The sequence below is a fragment of the Chinchilla lanigera genome, unplaced genomic scaffold, assembly GCF_000276665.1.
Source record: "Chinchilla lanigera isolate Chin_1 unplaced genomic scaffold, ChiLan1.0 scaffold00022, whole genome shotgun sequence".
Lineage (NCBI taxonomy): Eukaryota > Metazoa > Chordata > Mammalia > Rodentia > Chinchillidae > Chinchilla > Chinchilla lanigera.
This window is the reverse complement of record NW_004955423.1, coordinates 11,974,435-11,995,837: the sequence shown is the minus strand read 5'-3', so window position 1 is coordinate 11,995,837 and position 21,403 is coordinate 11,974,435. Positions and strand designations below refer to the sequence as shown.

The 21,403-nt window shown below is 38.4% G+C and overlaps 1 protein-coding gene across 10 annotated transcripts in view; it reads left to right on the top strand.

The window, feature by feature from the left end:
- The window catches only part of Adgrl2 (adhesion G protein-coupled receptor L2), a 273,166-nt gene that overhangs the window by 66,641 nt on the left and 185,122 nt on the right, over window positions 1–21,403 (top strand). Inside the window, exon 1 of one of the 10 annotated variants that reach the window (XM_013514476.1) lies at window positions 19,874–19,964. The exons of 8 other annotated variants lie outside the window; for them this stretch is intronic. The gene's annotated coding sequence lies outside the window, so the exon portion shown is untranslated. Of the gene's footprint in view, window positions 1–19,873; window positions 19,965–20,276; window positions 20,295–21,403 lie in introns of those variants that run through there. One more of the 10 variants, XM_013514475.1, reaches the window with a different exon arrangement.

Sequence of the window (21,403 nt, the reverse complement as noted above, 5' to 3'; positions counted from 1 at the left end):
TAGAGACAGTTCCCCGTGAAACTGTCCAGATTGAACTCAGACTTACAATCCACCTTCCTTAGCCTCCTGAGTAGCTGGGGTTGCTGGCATGTGCCACCTCGCTTGGCTTCATGGAACCTCTTCTTGACAGGAATCCCTTCATATAGCTTTATCTCAGTTATTGATAAATATGTCCACAGCAGACAAGGCCAAGGATAAAGGCCTGTGATGTCCACTTGAAAACATTTCTCCCGCTGACACAGATTCATGACCATTGCCACAGGCACAATCATTCAAGTCATTATGAAACCACACAGCAATCCAACCCTGAAACCCACATTTTTCCATCTGGTTCACAAGATACACAGAAAGACTTTAAGTTCCTTAATAAAATCCAAATTTACACCCATTGTCCTTATATACCAGTTTACGCAGTCTTACAGGGAAGGATAAATTCATGTAAATATCTCATTCTTTTTGAATTTACACTTTTCTCTATAATCACTTTAAAAAATGCTTTCAAAGTCTTTTATAAATATAGTCTAGACTATCCATGCTCCCCACCCCAGCAAGATCAATTTCATGGATCTAAAGTTTGTAGGTTCTGCCATTATTTGAATACAAGGTAATTATCTTTGTGTCTCCTGATACCCTCTATCCATTGAATGGAATCAATAATCATTCTATAATGCCACTGAGGTTTCTGGTAATAATTCATGGAGGCCAAGGGACGTGCTGGCAGCCACACCAGCCATGTTATTCCAGTAGCGGGTACAGATGAAGTGCTTAGACCCAGTACCTATCTAGATTCATATACTAGCTCTTTACTTCTGCAGTGTAAGAATCTTGAGCAAATTATGCAACTCAGTAGTAACACATGCTTTATAGGGTTGCAGGGATGACTAAATGAACAAGTGTATTTAAAGATTTAGTGTATGATACAGACTATGTTCTCAATCAATGTTACCTTCATTAGAATCCCTTTATCTGTCCCGCAATACTTGGCCATTGCCTAATAACCTGGACTTCATTCATTCAATGCATATTTATTGAGCAGTTCTTAGGACATACATAGTTCTAGGGAGAAGCACCAAAAAAATTCTCTATACTCATAGAGTTCGCGTTCTAATGCAGGAAAAAGAACACACTCAAGTACTGCCAGCAAGTGTTCACAAAAATAAGTGTAAAGGTTAGAGAATGTCAGGAAGAAATATTTTTAGAAGGGTTGCTGAGGTCCCTTCTTGATCTTATGACGAGTAGTGACACGCGAACAGAGTTATGAATGAATCAATAGCGAGGAAACGAAAGAGTAAAGAAGGTTTGCTCTCTCTTTTTCATGAATGAATTGCATGTCTTCCACCCCAAAAAGTGGGCCTATTCCCTTACTGATCTTCCCCTTTATTTCACGCTAAGGAAAAGCAATTTTGGCTCTCTTTAACAGCTTTCACAAGCCCTAGCTTTAGTCTCACTGCATTTTATTGGTCTGTGCTACCTTCATATATTTATGCTTGATTATGTGTGCCCTTTTACCATCTTTTGCACATGCTGTTTTAAATTCAGAGCCTGTCAGTAAGTCCCTGTGCAGCACACTAGTTTCCTTAGTTTCCTCCCCATTTTCTCGCTCATTAGAATCATTTGTGTTTGCATAGGCAGAACACTGCTTAAATCAAACTCTATGAGCGCCTGGTTGCTTTTCCCCAAGGTTCCAATCATTTCCATTTTACCTACTGGTCTCTGTCAGAATTGGGTCCCGGGCAGGAGTTCTCCTTAATGCTTACTCTGTCTTCTGGGAAATGAAATTATCAGCAAGGCCGGTCAAGGAATTGTTGGTGTTTTGCTTTGAGAGGAATGAAAGTTTCTGCAGATACTTGGAGACTAAAATCTCTAACACTAAGATATGTTGCTGCTCTGTCAATTTTGTGGTATGCAGTAAGAAAGAATCCATCTATTTCTCCTTCTGGCTAAAGAATCTGGAGTGCAGCCTCATCGTGCTGTCATTTCTCGGTGTTTTTCATTATGTTCATCTAGATTTTCCTGCAGTGTCCCTCCATCCATGGATTTACATATAGGTTCATAACTTCTAACTACGAAGGTTTGCACACCTACATTCTGGTCAGCTCAGTCTAATTATAATTAAAATAGATCGAAGTAAAAGCATGCTATTTATATGACCAAACTTTAAGTGTGGGAAATGATGACATTTCACTCGAGTTTAATAATAATAAGCAGCACGAAATAGCGGGAAACTTTGGGAAAGAAAGTGGGTTCTATTCCTGAGCAAACCACGTACTATAGCAGCTGAAAGAATTTTGAGGAGCTGCAGATTCATAACAGGTTGAGGCTGAGGGCCCTGAAGAATGAAAAAACAGGCACTTCTACTTGTACTGAAGAGCAAATTATAGTCTAAAAAGGTTAATTGACTTGCCTAAGGTCTCACAGGTAGTTGTAGACAGTATTAAAGCTAGTTGGAGGTTTCATCCCAAGTGCTAGATACTTTTTCCCTTAGGCAGATAACAGTCATCCCAAGCGTTACTTTCCAGGAATAGCCCAGGGATTTATTTCTATCTCCGTGAAATGGCCATAATAATATCGGGGCTTCTGCCTCACCGAGCTGTTTCAGGAGGGGAAGGAGATCATAGGTGCAGAGTAATGGTTGGTTCTGTAAGGTGGTATTATTATTATAATGACTTTTAATGACTTAGTGTGTAGGTTTCCATGGACCTTTTCCCTTCTCCTTTGAGTGATTTGCATTTTAAATTTTAATCCATCTTGAAATGTTTTTCTGTGCTGCAGATTTACAACAAATTGCAGGCTGTGTGCGTGCGTGTGTGCGTGTGTCCCAACAACAGAAAGAGCCCAGGTCTGGCATCTCCAAGACCAGGGTGTTTATCCTGTTCCATCCCTGAGGAGATGCATGACAATGCATTTCTTCACCTTCTGATTTTAGTTTGCTCATCTATTAAAGATAAACATTCCTTTCTCTTGCAGTAGTGAGAACTGATACAGAAAGGCAGAATATCATTGGCTGTTTTTTTCTCTTTTCCTCCTTCCTCTGTGAGCTTTTTGATGGCAGACACTATTTATTTATCTTTGCATTCTTAGAGTCTAGCACTCAATAGCTACACATTACTTTTGTTGAATGAATTATTTACCAAGGTGAATAATAGGGAGTGGGTCTGAGGGTGGCAGCATTTTGTAGGTCAATGCTTTTCCAACTCTACTCATAAGGGCACAATATTGAGTCTTCTGAAGGTGCTGCAGGGGCCGAAGAAGTGATGAGGATGCAGTTGAAGATGAATTCTCTCTCTCTCTCTCTCTCTCTCTCTCTCTCTCTCTCTCTCTCTCTGTGTGTGTGTGTCTGTCTGTCTGTCTCTGTTTCTCTCTCTCACTTTAATCAGAGAAGAGTACTTGTTTCTTGTGAATATATTGAGCCCCTATATTATGATTGCTTTGAGAGGAATGGACTTCTCAGCTAAAAGAAAGTTAAAACAAAATATATTCCTGGACTTACAGCCCAGGCTTTAAAGAGTCTCAAAGATGCAGCTTCTAATACTTCTTTCACTGTTGAGCAAGTTAACCTGCCTGTGCCACAATTTTCTGACTTCTCGCAGGATGGTTAGCCATATCTGGTTGGTTGTAGACATGGAGGCAGATACCACAAGCACGGCTGCCGCTTCCCAATGTGTTTAGCCCAGGATGCAGGACTGGGATGCAGGTGGCCGCCTGCACCCGAAGCAGATGCATGCCAGCACAGCGTACCTGGCTTGACTTTTCTCTTCCTCTAGTTCCCTACGAGCGATGCAGCTGCCAGAGACTCCACTGCCAGCGTCGGAAAACACATTTTTTAAAACTGCAACTCGCTATCCAGAAGAACGTATCCTCGTAGCCTAGACACTTCCGTATAAGGAAATAGTTAGAAACAGGGCTCACAGGTTCTAGAACCAAACTGGCAGAAGCCAGCAAAGCTCCCAAGGGCAGGGTGGGATCCCTGAATGGTCTTTTCTTCTATCTCCCAGTATTCCTGTTTCCCTGGAAATTTATTTTGAGGATGAAAATAAAGTAGGTATAACACTAAAATATTTAATAATGTATAAATGGACGGGCTTGGGCACCAAAAGATCAGAACAGATGCTGGTCATAAACTACCCGCAAGCCCTGCCAGCGCATACCAGCTGAATGCCAGCCCTAAAATAAAGTAACATTAAAATGCGCTCACAATACTTGACACATAGATGGCACTTGATGAATGTTCTGCCCCCAGTAAAGATACAAAAATACAAAACGGCAAATTCATGAAGAGAGATCTTCAAGAAACCCAGAAGCCAAACTTATAATTTTATTAGGAAAGTACACTAATGAGGGGATAATTTGCAATGCCTAATTCCTTTTTTAAAAAAGTAATTGTACACTCTTCCTTGAATTAGAACCCAGGGTTTAACTAGTAGCGCGTCTTAGTCAAACTCAGTGTGCTTGTCGTCTCTCTTTTGAATTTATCATTTTCCCTGAAAGGAAGGGTTAAATGAATTAAAATTAGATCTCTACAAAAATCACCTAAGTATTTTTTTCCCCCACTTTGCCAAAAACAACCAGAGATTGTGATGCCCTCCTTTCTAGTCGGAATGTTTGCTAGAATGAGCCCTTGCATGCACATGGAGGATTCTTTAAGAAACTTAGCTTTAAAAAAGTTGAACCAGCCTTTGGAGAGTTTTACCGTTTGGGACACTAGGGTTAAAAAGAAGTACGTGTAGTGGAGCGCAGTGACCCACACCTGTGATCCCAGCACTGAATGCAACCGAAGCAGAAGGGTAACAAGTTAGAATCCTACCTGGGAAACTTAGTCCTTAAATATAAATAAATAATTACATACATACATACATAGAAAGGGTTGGGGATGTCACTCAGTGATAGAGTACCACTGGGTTGGATCTTCAGTACCATCCACACACACACACACACACACAATCAGGTCGGACCTTTGCCTGGTGCTAGAGATTTTATAACAGCCCTTCTCTTGGTGTGGCTCTGAGAAAGCTTAAAGGCAGACTTGGCTCCGCCACAGAGTGCAAAGAGTATGCGGGAGTTCTGCCCACCACTAAAAATACAAAAACAAAAAGGGCAAATTTAGTGTGCTGAAATTTAGCATGCATTTAAGCATATTTTGCCTGTGTTAAGTTTTCTTGCTTTTTTAATTTCAGTCTTTCTCTTTGCCTCAATCTTCTTATTTAGTCTCATTCCTTTTATTTCTTTTTGTTTGTAAATCTCAAGTCCTTTCTGGAACATGAACAAAAATGAATGAATGGATGCATGAATGAAATACTGTAAATAAATAAGGGGTCCTAGTAGCCCCCGACCTTCAGTTATGTTTAGTTCTCTCAGGTTTAGCCAGATATTCTTCTAGTGTTTCTTCAAAGCCTGGGAGTTATGAATTTAAGGAAAAACTAAACACTTCTGATTAAAGAACAATAAAAATCATAAACTATGACCATAATCAAGTGTGAGATGATCCTTCAAAATGATGAAAAAAAACCAGGAGTGTGAAAATGATAAAAGTATGCTACGTACATGTACAAATCTGCCAAATGAGATCCATTAATCTGTGTAACAAATACTGAGTGTGCTAGTAAAAAAAGATGGGAAAACAACCAGTAAAACACAACTAAAAGGATGGGCTGAGGGTTAAGTTCATGGTTGGAGCCCTTGCCTTGCATGTGGGAGGTCCTGGATTCAATTCCTAGAACTACAAAACAGAAAACAGAAAACCATGATATGTTCCAGCAACAACAACAACGTATATATGATGGTAGAATTTTTATGTAGTCAATATAAAGCTATATAGGTCAAAATGTATTTAAAAATTACCAGGGGGCTGGGAGCTGAGAATGTAGCTCTGCGGTAGAGTGCTTGCCTATCATGCCTGGGTCCCTTTGTTCAACCTCAGCACTGAATAAAAAAGTCTTTGTTATAATAGGACTGAGTAAGTAAGACAGAATGTTCAAAATCCTTTCATTTTAGCTTGTACATGTCTAGCATTTATGTAGCAGTATTTTGAAAATCTGTCACTTGTGTTGTGCTATTAATAGTACCAAAAATAGCAAATATTTAAAGAGTTATTATGGGCCAAGTACAGCCTATATTTCATATAACCTTCAAGCAATACTGTAACATATGTGTATTTATTACTGCCAGGTATTAATCAGTTAATTAATTTTTGAAACAGAATCTTGCTATGTATTTCAGGCTGGCCTTGAGCTCATTTTGTAGCCTAGGCTGGCTGGGATCCTCCTGCCTCAGCCTCCCGCCTGAGTGCTGAGATTACAGATGTGTACCACCATGCCCAACTCAATCTCCATTTTATAAGTGAAGAATAAAATTATTTTAAAGATAAGGCTACATAACTTGTTCAAAAACACACCATTTTAGTATGATGAGGCTGAGATCTAAACCCAGGTGATCTTGTCTAAATTTTAAGCTTTTATGTGGTTTTCTTAAAAACATTTATTTTGGGTAAATTAAAACTAACCAAAGTAAAATGAATCTATTTTTTTATAAGACCATCTTCAGATATTTTTCAATAGATATTTTTCAAGCTAAGGAAAAAGTTTAATCTTCAATACAGTTTTTATTTTCTTAAACAATGTGTGATTTCTTTGAAAAAAATGTGTGTCAAGAACTTCTGCAAAGTGATTTTAAATGATACTTAGCAAATTCTTTACTGAAGCAAATTGTAGAATTTTGAGGAAGACATGAACGTAAAGGATTTGAGCCCCATGCTCATTACATATCGGGAAAGAGATCCTACTTTCTAAGTGTATGACCTGCTAAAATTTAGGAATAATTATAAAGATATTTCATATTTTTAGTGCGGACACGGACTAAGCTAATTGGTCAAATTAAGTACTCAATTTTAAGTTGTTCTTCCATCAGGGCAATGTAGTGAGACTTTGTCTCAAAGGATAAAAAAGGGGGCTGGGAACGCAACTCAGTGATGAGCCCCCCTGGGTTGGGCAACAATACTGCAAAAGCAGAAAGTGAAACCGAAACCTTGACTATATCTTTTATCTTTCAATTTGTCAGAAACAGGGAAAAGGGGGGGAAAAAAGCAAATTTTTGAAAAAAAATGCACTACAATTACTGAAAGCTTGATTTTATTATTATCATCTGGAAGGGCCTTGCTTAATGGAAAGAGAAAGAAAATTTCTATTATGAAAGGGGCCAAATCATAGAGACTGACATTAGTTTCCAGGATATACAGGAGATATTTGTGATGATTTTCTTTTAAATAGATCTACCTCATTTTTTAACAATAGAATTGTTCTAATAACCTTTCCAAAGTGAAGTTGGCCAGATAATTCTTTGATAAGATGGGAGGCAGGTGTTCACGGCACTTGTTACCTGATGGGGGATTCCAAGGATATTTTTTTTCAGGTTTTTGGTATCCTGAACAAAGCATTGTTCAGGACAATGAACAGTGGGGGTTGGGGATTTAGCTCAGCGGCACAGCGCCTGCCTGGCACAGGCAAGGTCGTGAGTTCGATTTCCGGTACCGGGGTGGGGTGTGGGGGGAAGCATTGGACAAAGAGATTGTGCGTTTATTGGAGGTGGGAAAGAAGTATGCTCTGCGGAGACAGAGCGGGTGTGAACAGACGCACAGTGCCCCGAGGACAAGGGAAAGGGATCTGCTGTGTCTGGAATTCCTGGATTCACTTCTCCCTCAGGCAAAAATGGCATGGGGATGGTTGTCCTAACAAAAACGTACTTTGCCTGGTATCAGATTTCTTAAACTGCCCTATGGAAGGTCTCCCTTGACTTCCCACCAGATGGAAATGAAGAATTGGAAACAGCACTTTCCTGATGGTTTCAGGGGCTGCAGAGTCATCCCGGATCTTGCAAGGTGCTCGGGAGCTGCGCACCTCCCCTGGGTCTCCATGACTTTGACTCAGTCTGCCTAGTTGTTTGACCCATTTGCCCCAGCCCGACTCTCCTCTCTTAGTCTGAAACAAAATGAAGAAAACAACAATTAATTAGCCGGGTATGGTAGTGCACAGCCGTGCTGCAAACACTCTGGAAGGCTGAGGCAGGGGACTGTCAAGTTTGAGCTCGGCCTGAGCAACTTGGCAATTTAGTGAGACTCTATTTCAAAGTGAAAAATAAAGGGCTGGAGATGTAGCTCAGTGCAAAAATGCTAATTGAATCCTAAACGGTGTGGGGGAGAGAAAGAAAGAGAAGAGGAGTGGAAGGGAGGAGAAGAGAGGGACAAACCACTTAACTGAAAGTTCTATTTCAAGGGGCATTATTTTGACATGTAATCGTCCTAAAAATTTGGTTTTTTTTTTTCCCGGTACCGGGAATCCAACTCACGACCTTGTGCTTGCCAGGCAGGTACAGTGCCGCTGAGCTAAATCCCCAGCCCCTCGTCCTAAAAATTTATAAGTAAAAACAGAAAATGAAATTAGGAATGATAGTATTATTAATAGTACTCAAAAATCATATTATAATTTGGGAATGTTAAAAATTATTCTTACCTCAAGTTCAGTAGATCATTTCAATTCTATGTAAATATTCTCCTTTGAAAGTATGAACTTTTGCTGAGGTTCTAAGATTGAACCTGGGGTCTTTGCACTGAGCTACACTGTCAGCACTTTGTAACTTTTTATCTTGAGACAGGGTCTTGCTAGGTTGCCCAGGCTGGGCTTGAATTTGGGATCTTCCTGTGCTGACCTGGAAGATTCCCAGGATTACAGGCAGGCACCACTATGTTCACCTGCAAAGTATAGTGTTAGAAATGAATTATTTTTTAAACATATCTGGGACCATGAGTTACTTATAATAGTGTTTTGTGAGGGCTAAGCTGGTTTGTCTTAAAACATTTTGTGTTCAGCTCTTTTTGCTATTGTATGTCTTATTTGTTTAACTGTACCTATTAAGCTCTGTCATACTCCTTAAGAAATCCTTTCTCTCTGTTTGAAAAAGTCTGATTTCTTTCACGTCCTGTCTTGGTGAAATAGTTATGGGGAATTATGTGATACAAAGATAAAAAATCATCGGTGGTTTCTAATAAGGTACACATCCGTCCAGGAAAACAGAACAAGTCCCACAAAGAAAGGAGAGTCTAAGAGCTAACATTAAGAAGAGTGGTGGGAGGTGTGACGAGTGGGCAAAAACCCAGAAAACTGGTGAATGTGAGAGTAAATAGAGAAAGAGCTAAGTTAGTCAGTAAGAATAAAAGGGAAGCTGGAGACACCGCTTGGCGGTTGAGGCTCGTGTGCCATGCCCAAGGCACAGGGTTTAATGCTCTGTGTGAAACAAAGGGGGTGGTGAGGTAGTGCATATACTAATTTTTAAACATACTTGTGGCTATTACTGCTATTCAATACACGTCTTCATGTCTCATACAGTGACGTATAATTTATATATTTGTTCTACATATAAATTATTGACTAACTGAGCTCCAAATTAAAATGCTTATGGATGCCAGGAAGAAAAAAGGGAGTGGTAACGAAGGGCAGGTGGGTCAAATATTGGGTTCTCTTGATCTGTCTTGTTTTCCACTGAATGGAGATATGGGTCAACGTGCATTTCATCACTTCCCTTTAATGCCACCTGAAGAAGGAACAGAAGACATTAGAATAAACAGGCTGATTCATTGCAAGATATACTTTGCTTTGGTATAGTATGGAGGAGGAGGCAATAGAGAAAGGCAGAGAAAACTAGGAAGTCAGAGCTTGCATATTTTGTCCGAAAGGGGCAGCTCTCTTGCTAAATATCGTTAGAAACTAAAGTATTCAGCGTGTCATTAGCTCTTATTAGTTTATGCCCAGAAGCTGGAAATCTATATTTTTATGAACTTTTTTTTTCTCAGCAGTACTGGAGATTAAACCCAGGGCCTTCTGAATACTAGGGAAGGTTTTATCACTGAACTATATCCTTAGTCCAGAAATCTAATTTTAAAGAATTAACAAATGCTTGACCAAAGAAAATAAAACAAAACACTGTGTGCCCCAGCATGTATGAGGGAAACAAACCATGCTTGTTGGCTAGATTTTTTTTTGTAGGCCAGAAAATGGGACCACTTTTGTATGTTATGCTAACACCAAGATGTACAAAGTTTAGAGAGTTCTTAAGGAGCTTCTAGTTTGGTGCACAACAAGGACAAATAAACTAATAAATATCAGGATGATCATCAATATTCCTTTTTGAGAAAATTTCACATCATCAGACAATAGTAAAATGACATTTAGTATGATATTCTTAGCAAAATACTATGATAATGTGTTCTGGGAAGAGTTTAAAAAGCTGCAATGCCAAACAAGACTGTAAACAAAAATAAACAGCATTTAAAGTGACAGCAGCAAGTCAAAGCGTCTCTTCCCTTGGAAATTTGTATTAATTAATTTACTCTTCAAGACAACATTAATAAAATTTTCTGGTGATTTGGCAGGATAAAACTGGTTAAAATACTTTTTGGCTCCTGCATGTAGGGTTAAGCTTTGACAACTTAGTGAGTCATAAATGAGCTAAGATAGAAATATGGTGCTTTTTAGCATAATATGTAATTTGTCAAAGATGTTCTGCCTTTAAATGAAACCACTGTACAAAGCGTAACCTTTGGAAAGTCCTGGGTAAGGGCCCACTCCTTCTCCTTTCTGAGGTTCCCTGGATACAACTTCACCTTATGTAAGTTGTTGGCACAGGCGTGGTACAAGGGAGATGGGTTGAAAACTGGCTGATTGGTCAATTTTTCAATCCTTGGCTTCCTTCAGGTACTTGCTACCTTCCCAGCAGAGAAGCATGTACACACCCACCCAGGAGGGTGACCAGGAAAAAGCTAGAAACTTCTTGAACAAACTGCCTGCATTTGCCTGTCACTTAAAAGAACAAACATATACAAATATGGCTATTAAATTAATTTTCTGGAAACTGCTCAAATTTTCATTGCAATGATTAATTTGTACAGATAAGAAAACTTTACATATGGCTTACAAAAATATTTGAATGAATCGACTCAGCAAACCTATTCAAATATTTCATATGTGAGTGTGTAAATATATGTGTTGGTTGATATGCACAATTGTGATAAGTACATTCGTATCAAATTTCTGGTTATTTGACTTCTAAGCTCTGCATTGGCAAAGGCAGGGCTAAAATATTTGGAGAATTCAACAAGTAGCCTTAGTCTTTGTTGAAACAATGGGTGACAACATTGAAATAAAAATGAAATGAGGTAGGTGTGGTGACACAAGGCTGCAATACCAGCTCTCTGGGAGGCTGAAGCAGGAAGTTGTCGACTTTGAGTCCAGGCTCAGCAATTCAGTGACTTAGCAAAACTCTGTCTCAGAAGGTGAAAAAAATACCAAAGGGGTCAGGGATGTAGCTCAGTGGAAAGATGCTAGGTTTAATTCAAAAAAAAGAAACAAAACAAAACAAAAAAAACAACCAAACAAACTGAGCCTACCAAAACCTGACAATAAACAGAATAGTCGCACATAAGAGAAAGAAAATAGGACAGTTTCAAAAAAGAGAAAAATAAAAGTTTGAGAGAGAGCGAGATTAGCTGGTATAAGCAACAATTACATACAACTGTGTTTGGTGTCGAATATATTTCAGTGAAGGTTAATTTTCCTTCAAGTTTAAAAATAAAATTGAGCCAGGGTAGGGGACACTTATAATCCTAACAGTCAGGAAGCTGAAGCACAAGTATTGCTGAGAGTTCACGGCCAGCCTGTGCTACATGATTTTTAAAGCCAGACTGAACTACATAGCAAGACCCTGGCTCAAAAAACCTAACTAGATAAATAGAAGAAAAATGAAATAAAATAAAATTGATAAGAACCTCTTATATTCTATAACTTCAGCAAAAGTGAGGAATTATTCAGTCATTGATAGTACTTTTATGAGTAAATGCATTTCAGAGGGAAAAAGACAAGTATAAGGTCTACTTGAAAATAATTTGTAATAGTCTGTGGAGAAATGGTTAAAATTTCTGAATGTCATGCACGGTAAGAACGTCATGTATACCTGTGCAGCCTAATAGTTTTGTGTATCTGTTTATACATTTTTATGTACATTCTTATTAGTTTTCCCGGCCTATTTCCCTTTTGTTTCCAATGATTTGTTTCCCTGGGGAGAGAATCTGTTTACTGCATTGTAGTGGCACCTACAACACTGCATTGAGGAAAGCAGGTTTTTCTAGGACTGCTGAATAACTGCTTCTATTATCCTCACAGTTCGGAAAACATGTCAACCTACAATTTCAGTAAAACGCAAAATTAAGAATGAATATATAAAATAACGTGCAAGTTTCTTTCACATGAAATCACTCATCTGCGCCAGCGGGGCACGGTTGGTGTTCTAACAGGGTCCTGCGCATACAGCTGGTCATCAAAGAACGCGTCACACCCTCGGCAGCACCAAGCCACACAGGGGGTGTCAAGGACAATGTATTCTGAACTCGCTTTGTATTTCTTCTGTGATATTGTTCTAGAACGCAAATATATAGACATAGACATATACATATACATGCGCATATATATATTTTACAGAATTTAAATAATTCATTCCAATAAATTATTTAAATGATTTAAAAATTCCTTTGTCAAACAGATTAATGGAACCTTGTTATTCAAAAGATAAATCATTTTATATGAAGTGGCAAAGATTTCAAGGGCTAATAAAGGTTTTATGAGAAATGAACTTTTAATGAATACTTTTGCATGGACTTATCCTTCATATACATAAATATACATATATATGCTTAGAATGATATTTACATCAACATTTTCTGAGTAAGTTTTAAAGGAGACACTAATCACAGTATTTAAAGTAAAGTATTTTTATAGATTAGATTTTTAGAAGCTGAGGTATTATAATTCACAAAGTAAAGTAGATGCTTCAAATAATAGTGTTGTATGTGTAAGGAGATAAAATAGACTAATTTTTTTCCATCTGTAGTTTATATGAATACAGTCACCATTCATCTTGAGCAACTTTATTCATGTCATTTCCTAGATTTGAAATGTATTCGGCCTGCCAGTCTTTTTGTTGCATAGGTCTTAATCAGAAAGCTGTTTTGCTCTAGAAAATTATGGTGAACTACTATTTATATAACAAGACCTTAAGACCCTGGGAAAAATTTTAAGGATTTTTATGAAGCTCAGCACACATTCTTCAGCTAAATTTTGGCAAGCTCAGTTTCAATTTGAGACTCCACTGAAATTCAATTGGTTTATTTCATAATTAAAAATAAGAAAATCACAGTAACAGAAATATATAATGTATGGCACTCTTGTTTATAATAGAAACATCCATAAAGAAAGAAACATGTTCTAACTTTTCTCATTACCCCAAAGGGAATTGCATCTTTAATCACACAAAACACAACTGCCTTCTAATTTTGTTTAAAGTGTTTCAGTACTTACAAAAACCAGATCAGGTTATTATAAATCTAGAGCAAATTAGAATCATTGGCCTCTGCTCAGCTGTATGTAAGGGTTCTATGTATATCATAAATTTAATGGCATATTAAGACACACATCTGTTTCAGTTTTGTAAATGTTAATAATCTAACTACAGAGTATTTAAACACTTCTTTCATTAACTGGAAAATTCAGGCAGATAAACTTCCCTCAGTTATAAGGTATAATATTTTACCTCTCAGTTTTGATAACCTGTAAATTTACTCATGTAGTTAAAGGTAATTTTTTGAATATTCAACCTAATTCTATTTTTGACATTACATGATTTCTTCCTGTAGAGAATCATTCAACCTAGGCCAATGTGCCAGCATTACCATTTCAATACTTACATACAATTTTTTGATTTAGATGTATATATACGAAGCTTAAAATAATTTTGCAATAAAGCATCAGAGAGAAAATAAATATTATAATTATATGAAAATGTCAAAATTTCTTTTTTGTACATATTTTTAAAATTCCTTATTTGATGAAACATGAACTTATTGTTAAATGATAAAAGATAGTTTTCTTGGGATTCATATTATTTGAAAATAACTCATATATATGCATTATTTGGGTTCCTTGATTATTTACATTTTATAGCCAGCATTTGTACTCAACTTGTCTCTGATTTTATTTTAACAAATTATAAATTTCTATGTCATATCCATCACCTTTTTCTTTTGGACCTGCCACATTACATACAGGAATAAGGCAGTATTACAATGAGTTTTGGTTATCACTACATAATAAACAAGAACTGGCTATTCTTGCAGTGTATTCCATATTGTTTAAACAATTAAAAATACGTGTTTTGATTTTGGGCCATTAATTCAAGTGGTAAGGACACTGTACTAATTAAGTTGGTGTCATGAATTATATCCCCATAATGAAGGGAGGTCATTCTTTTAATATACTAATAATCCTATTCCATTATATTGTAGATATGTGATTCTGGTTAGCAGGAAAACTGAATAAGTGTGGATGATTCAGTGAAACACATTTCCACCACTAAAATAAGAACACTGATAGAATATATTATTCAGGTGATGGTTTAGCAACATCTTTTAATGTAGAATGGCTTCATGGGTTATTTATATGTTTTTGTTTTTCCCTTGAAACAAGTGTTTTTCCTCGTTTTGATTAAGTATCACTCAAAACCTTATCATCACTAAATCGTGTCAGTACTTTTTTGAGATATAAATGGTATTTTGATATGATTCTAAATTGGATGCTAAAGCATTTTTTAATGTTACACAATCATATGCCTTTTACATCATTGTTTGGTCTAGGTCCTGAGCAACTGATTTCATAGTGACTTTAACAGCACGCAGTGAAGGAGGTAGAGATGTAGCTCAGTGATAGAGCTCTGTTCTTAGCTTGTGAGGACCTGGGTTTGATTCCCAGCACCAAAGCAAACGCACTGCAAAGAGTTGCAGTGGGTTGATACTGAATGATAAAGATTTAGATTATTCCTGAAAGCAGAGATGGCAATATTCTATTATCAAGAAATTACACAACAAGAACTAAGTTAAACAAGCACACATGTAATCCCAGCACTCTGGAAGACAGAGGCAGAAGGATCACAAGTTTGAACCTGGAGTGGTCAATGCAGCAATCTAGCCAGACTTTGTCTCAAAATTAAAAATTTTTTAAAAGGCTGGGGATATACCTCAGGGCAAAGTCTCTGGCTCCAATCCTTAGGAACACACACACACACACACACACACACACACACCCCATTTTACTTTGTGCTTTGCCATTCTAATCCTGCCATGCTCAAAATATTTTTTTGCTAAAATTTATACAACAAATGAAAGCTTTCAAAAATGAAGCAGTCAAGTAGAGGTAAAAAAAAAAATAGTCAGGGGGCTGGGGAGATAGCTCAGGGGCACAAGTGCATGCCTGGTAAGCGCAAGGTCCTGAGTTTGATCCCTGGTACTGCAAAAAAAAAAAAAAGTCATATCAATGAGAAAACAATATAGTGAAAATGTTACTAACAGCTAATGTATATAATTACATGAGGCCAAACAGCTCATATTATGCAATTTTAAACCATAACATATTTTCAAAATAAAGCAATTTTTTTGCTGAAAACTACTAAGACCATGTATTACAGTTATTATTTTATGGTGTATAATTATGAAAACCTAAAAGTGTTCTAATATGAAAACATTAGAAGTATGATACAATTGTATCTTTGACTTTCTAAAATACAAAGAAGGCATTTGTTTGTGAATTTGTTGTCTGACTCTTAAGAGCCTTTGGTGAGTTTTGCCATAACACATTAAACTATGACACGATAATCAAAGTCCTATTTCCAGAGGCACTAAAAATTCAATTTGTACTATTTTGTGAAATTGCTATTTGGTTATCTTTAAGGGTTTAGATTTGACAAAGTCGTTTCCTCTACTATTATCCTTCTTTACTTTTGTTCTGCCACTAACCAATGCATGATGCCTTTCAAACAACTACACTTTCAACAAAGTCATAATTTTAGGTTACTCTTAGTTTAACTTCAATATTTTTTATTGGTTCTGCAATTGAGCTACCCTGAGCTACACACCCAGACTTTTTTTATCTTCAATTTTGAGACAGGCTTTCGCTATGTTGCCCATGCTAGGCTCGAATCTTCTGTCTTCTTTCCTTGATCTCCAGAACAGCTAAGGATTTCAGGCCTACATCACCTTGCCTGCACTAATAAACAGTCTTAGAGAAAGTTTAGGCCATTTCATTGTTATTGTTAACAATGATAGAAGTTTGTATAACTTAAAAGGGGTTGGTGAGGTTTACTGTTAAACTACATACTTTTAATAAGCAAACATTTGGTTATGACTATTTATCATGAACAAAATATCATTATAAGTTAGTATAAGCTTTGTAAAAAAAATAAGGTTATTATAGTTATACTTCCTGGTTTGACAGAAGCATTGAGATAAGATCTATAAGACCCAATTATAGAGAATCCTCAAGGTGCAAAGATTAATGAGAGCTATGGGAACAATCTATGGGAAAGAAAGGCTAACTGAGTTGTGTGAAACTCAATAGAACAATGATTATGAGGGATATCTATTTTAATTTGCTTGCTTTGAATACCATAATTGTAAAGATGTAAAAATTTTATATTCAGTTATGTATATTTAAATACTTGAGGTTTACAGAAAAATTCACGCAACCAGTTTTACTGGTAGAATATTTTCTAAAAGCATCAAGTATACAGTGACGAGTGTTAATAATGTATGTGATTACACACTTCTAAACAATATGATTAAGTACGGTACACCATAACCATATGTATGTTACAATTTATCCTTACACTTGCACCAGCATCTCTCCATTATAGATAGTCTCTGGCCTTCTTGGCCAAAATTTACTCAGCCTAGAGAGCCGGGACAATAGTTAAAAACTTATTGGCTTTGCCAAATGCTTTCATATGTTTCTGCTCTCATGGAAAATGAGTCTTGATTTCTTTTCAGCCTACATGCATGGCAAAGCCAAAATGAAAAATAAAGCTAGTAACTATCAACCAGTTCTAGTTAAGATTGGTGTTCACACATGGCTTTGATCTGCTTGAAAGCTTTAAAACAGTTTACTTTCTAGACTTGAGAAAACTAGTTTCAGCACCAGGTATCACCTAATGGTAATGATACAAAACCAAGTTAAATTTAGGGTATAACCTAATAAATTTTATAACTATTTCTGAATTTGAAAATAGTTTAACTCATTTTATTGTTCACTTATTTGGTTTTTTCTAAAAATGTTCATAAGCTCTAATCAAATGATGGATAAAACCTCTCACTGATAGTGTGTAGCTCAAACTTCATGGCAATTTTCAGCCCACTGTCAGGTACTAATAGCGTCTCTTCATTCTGCCCCTGGTCCCCCCTTTTAAACTGGTTTATTGTGTCTAAGCTTGTTAGGGTGGGATGCAAAAGAAGCTTCTATTTTATTGGCTTACACTAATCACAATATTTTGCAACTATGTCCACTTTTATACTTTTTCAGATTCTTTTGTTTTTATTCATACTCATGTATTTTGACAAGTACCTGATCACATCCCTCTAAACAAAGACTATTGGATGTGCATAGTTTTAAAAATTAGCATGATTTCTGTATCAGAAAGACATGAACTCATTGAATAAAATAATCTTCAGTTTCTTAAAGTTGTTTAAATTAAAAACATGAGTTTCTACAGTTGGAAAAAACAAGCATGGTTAAAATGTTTGAAGCCCATCAATCTCTCTAACCACATAAACTAATGAGTTCCTTCTGTTTTCTTTGAGTGAAATCACCATGAGTGGTTAGATGTTGATTTAACATAAAACAAATGGAAATGGGTGTTTCCTTTGTCCTTTGTAGAATTTATTTTTAAAAACAATTAGCAAGTATTATGAATAAGTCAATGATTTTGCCATTACCTAAATAATAATATAGAGTGAGTAGTTAAATTGATTGGATTGTAGGGAATGTATAACATATCGCAACTATTCTGAACTTGCTCATATCTGCAGACTTTATTAAACTTCTTGCTTCAGTTTTTCTTGGTACCTTAACACCTGTATTGTTATAAATTATGCCTTGAATTGTCATGAAGTGTCAAGTAAATTATGTTTTCTGGATGTGAATATATCCGGGGAGTATGTTATTTGATTCCTCCCTTGTAATGGGTTTGTGGTTAATAGTTTAATCTTGAATATATCAATTGGACTGAATGCTCTTTCAATTCTTGTGGCTGCACAAAGGTGAGGTATGATGTGAAAAAGAGCAAAGAAAGAAGAAAAATTCTTTAATATTTAGAACATCTTAGAGAAGGAATACTTTTAGCTGTAATTTTAAAAACATAGCAAACTTACACATATTCTTAGAAAAAAAGTGTCAAGCCCTTTGAACCCTTAGAATAGATATTCTATTGAATTAAGATTTGAAATTTGTATGGGGAATTTTCTACTCCATCTATTTTTAACTCGATTTTGATAAATTCATCCCCCCTTCCAAGCCTCCTGCTTTTTTGGTGATGTAGTCTGTTTAGGGACAGAGTGGAAAGTGACTCACTTTATATCCTGAGCATCAAAGAATGTCAGACCTATGACATGCAGAGAGTGGGTTCTTACATTCTTTCTGGGAGAGTTTTAAATAAATAAATAAGCAAATGAGCCAACATATGGCCAGCTTCATTCAAGCAAAAATGTCTATTGATTACTTACTAAGCTCACTAAATAAAAACTTTAGCCAAAGTTTTGCTTCCCAAAAGAAAATAGGATTAGACTGATCTGTGCACTCACTGGGCTTTCTTGTGAGCCTTGCCCAGAAGAGTGGAAAACCTTCAAAGATGAACAAAAGAAAGGGCTAAAAATTTTTGGAAAACAAAAATCATTATTACTAGCTTGACATTCTGTTTTATAATCCTAAACAAAATAATTTTAAATCCTAAAGGTGACTATGATGTAAATAACTTTTGAGGTCTGAGACTTACAATTCTTCCTTTTTTTCATCTACTTTAAGAAGCCTGATTTAATTTTCTAGGCAGATCTGTTGTATGCAAAAATTTTGACACATGTAAAAATAGGTACATTGGAAGGTTTCACACCAGCTCTGAATCAGTGTATATTTTTTCCATGCTAGTTTATATCCTGAATGGGTGCTATTTGAATTATGTTACCTATGAAATTCCAAACTGAAGACTATCTATAGTTTAACGCTGCATTGTGTCGATATCAAAACATCAATACATACATTATGTAAAAGAAACTGGATTACAGGAAGGTTCTTCTTTTAAATTGAGAATTATGATGAATCTACCAAAAGTGCATTTCTAGTTCTGTGGACATATGAACAATTAATTTAAAGTTTTCCTACAAGTCGAGAACAATAGTTGACCAATAGCTGGATTTACTTTACTACGACAAATAACTGGCTTTGTGACAAACTGCTGATTGGTATTTAGAATCTTCGTGTCTTTTGAACAATCTACTGTTGACATTTTAATAACACTGTTTGATATGATTTCTGAAGTATGCTGACTATAGCATACCCACAGTAACAAAAAGTACATATTGTTTCTGAAAGCAAAGAAGCTCAGGTTTCACCCTATTTTGTGGAGGTTTTAAATCTTGGAGAATCCGCTTTTCTTGAAAACCAAGGCAAACGGCTGCATTCATTAGTAAGTCAGTGGTACAGCAAGACATCTGAAAACTTATTTACTCCCAGCTCAGAAAGTTTGTCATTAAAAAAATTCAAATTTGATTGTCCTCTTATGTAGAGGACAATTAACAGGCTTTTATGCGTTTTTCTAGAAGTGATTGGCTCCGTCCTGGTCTGTTCCCCTGAGCTTGGGTCCAATGCCTGCTCTGCCTGGTGTCTGCTGACATCGCCAACAGACAGGGCAAGGAAATGAGGCCACTGGACGGGCGCAGCAGCAGGAGCAGGAGCAGTTTCAATGCAAGGCAACGAGGGAAACAGACCTAATAGCACTGTGACTGTACTTGCGAGTACAGAGCCTTGTGGTCGCCTTTCCTTCCGTCGCTTATCCTGGTGAGTTTAATCAAAAACAAACAAAACGCTCTTGTGAAATATAGTCAATAAAGTCAAAGTTTAGCTAGCTGTATGTAACTACAAAGAAAAAGTCATTGCAATTTTTTTTTTTTAAATGTAACTTTCATTAACGAGCGCGCCGGAAATCTCAGGTATCAAAGTCGCATTAACCCTGGAGCGTCCCCTGCGCGCTGCAGCCGGACGGAGGCAGCCGCGGCGAACAGACGTTCTTTCTCCTCCTAGCAGTCACACAAAAGGAGGGCTGCGGAAACTAAAAGTTTCGGGGCCTCCGGCTCGGTGCGTGGAGAAAAGAGAAAACCTGGAGACGGGGTGGGTACCAGACGCATCCCGGGCGCCTCTGCGAAGTCCAGGCAAGGAGAAAGCTCCAGGGCCTGGAGGGAAGAGGGGAGGGGGCCCCCCTGCGCCCAGCCTCAGAGGCTGCTCCGCGCTCTCCCCCAAATACCCTTTACCCGGTTCCAGAAATAAAATAAACGTTTTGAAAGTGCGTGTGTGTGGACAGGATGGAGAGCGCGCGCCGGCTGAGCGCGCGGAGGACCGAGCGCGCAGTGAGTGGAGTTTGGGGGGTGCGGGGCGGGGAGGAGGGGCGACGTGGAATGGGTGTGCTGGGGGGGACTGGATGCTGAGCCCCGGGACCAGGGAAGGTTTAGGGGAGCGATCGGAGGGGAGGGGGCAGACGGGAGGGGCGCAAGCTGGCGCGGGGCGCCTCAGGGGAGCGATCCGGGCCCTGCGCGCGGGTCCCTCGCCACCGCCGCCGCCGCCTTCCGGACACCCTGCGGCCGCCCCGCCGGGGACCCCGGCCCGCCTGTCCTCGGGCGGCTGCTCGGCCACCGCCACCGCCACCGGGACCGGGCGCAGACTGTAAGTGTCCCCCTCGCGCCGCCTCCCCCTGCTCGGGCGCACCGCCGCCGCAGCTGCTCAAATGGAGTGGAAAATGGCCATTGGGCGGCAATGAGTTATAGATTATCTGCTCCACGTTTTGTACTTAGCTGCCTGTAATCTTCTTTGGAGTTTGCCTGAGCCCCTTGCTGGAGAAACCAGGAGGGAGACATTTGTCCTTCGCCGCTGTAGACGCTAATATGTTTATATGATTAGCAGGACTGGGCCGGGGGGGAAGGTGGGGACCCGGTGGGGCGGAGGAGGAGGAGGCGGGAGGTGACTCCAGTTCAGACCTCGCCGCGAGTCTGTGTCAGGACTTCGCGCTCCCCCGTCTCCCCGCTCCTCTCCCTCGCTCTCCTCCTCTCCTCTCACTCTCTCGGCGCACACACACGCAGAGGTGCCGGAGCGCCGTCGGGAGCTTACCGGAGAATTCTTGGGGACTCTTGGGGGCCTCTCTCTCCCCTCCGCGGCCGCGCGTGGCGTGGCTCTCCGCGCCGCCCCGAAGGCGAGTCCTCGTCGCAGCCTTCCGCGGAGCCTCGGCC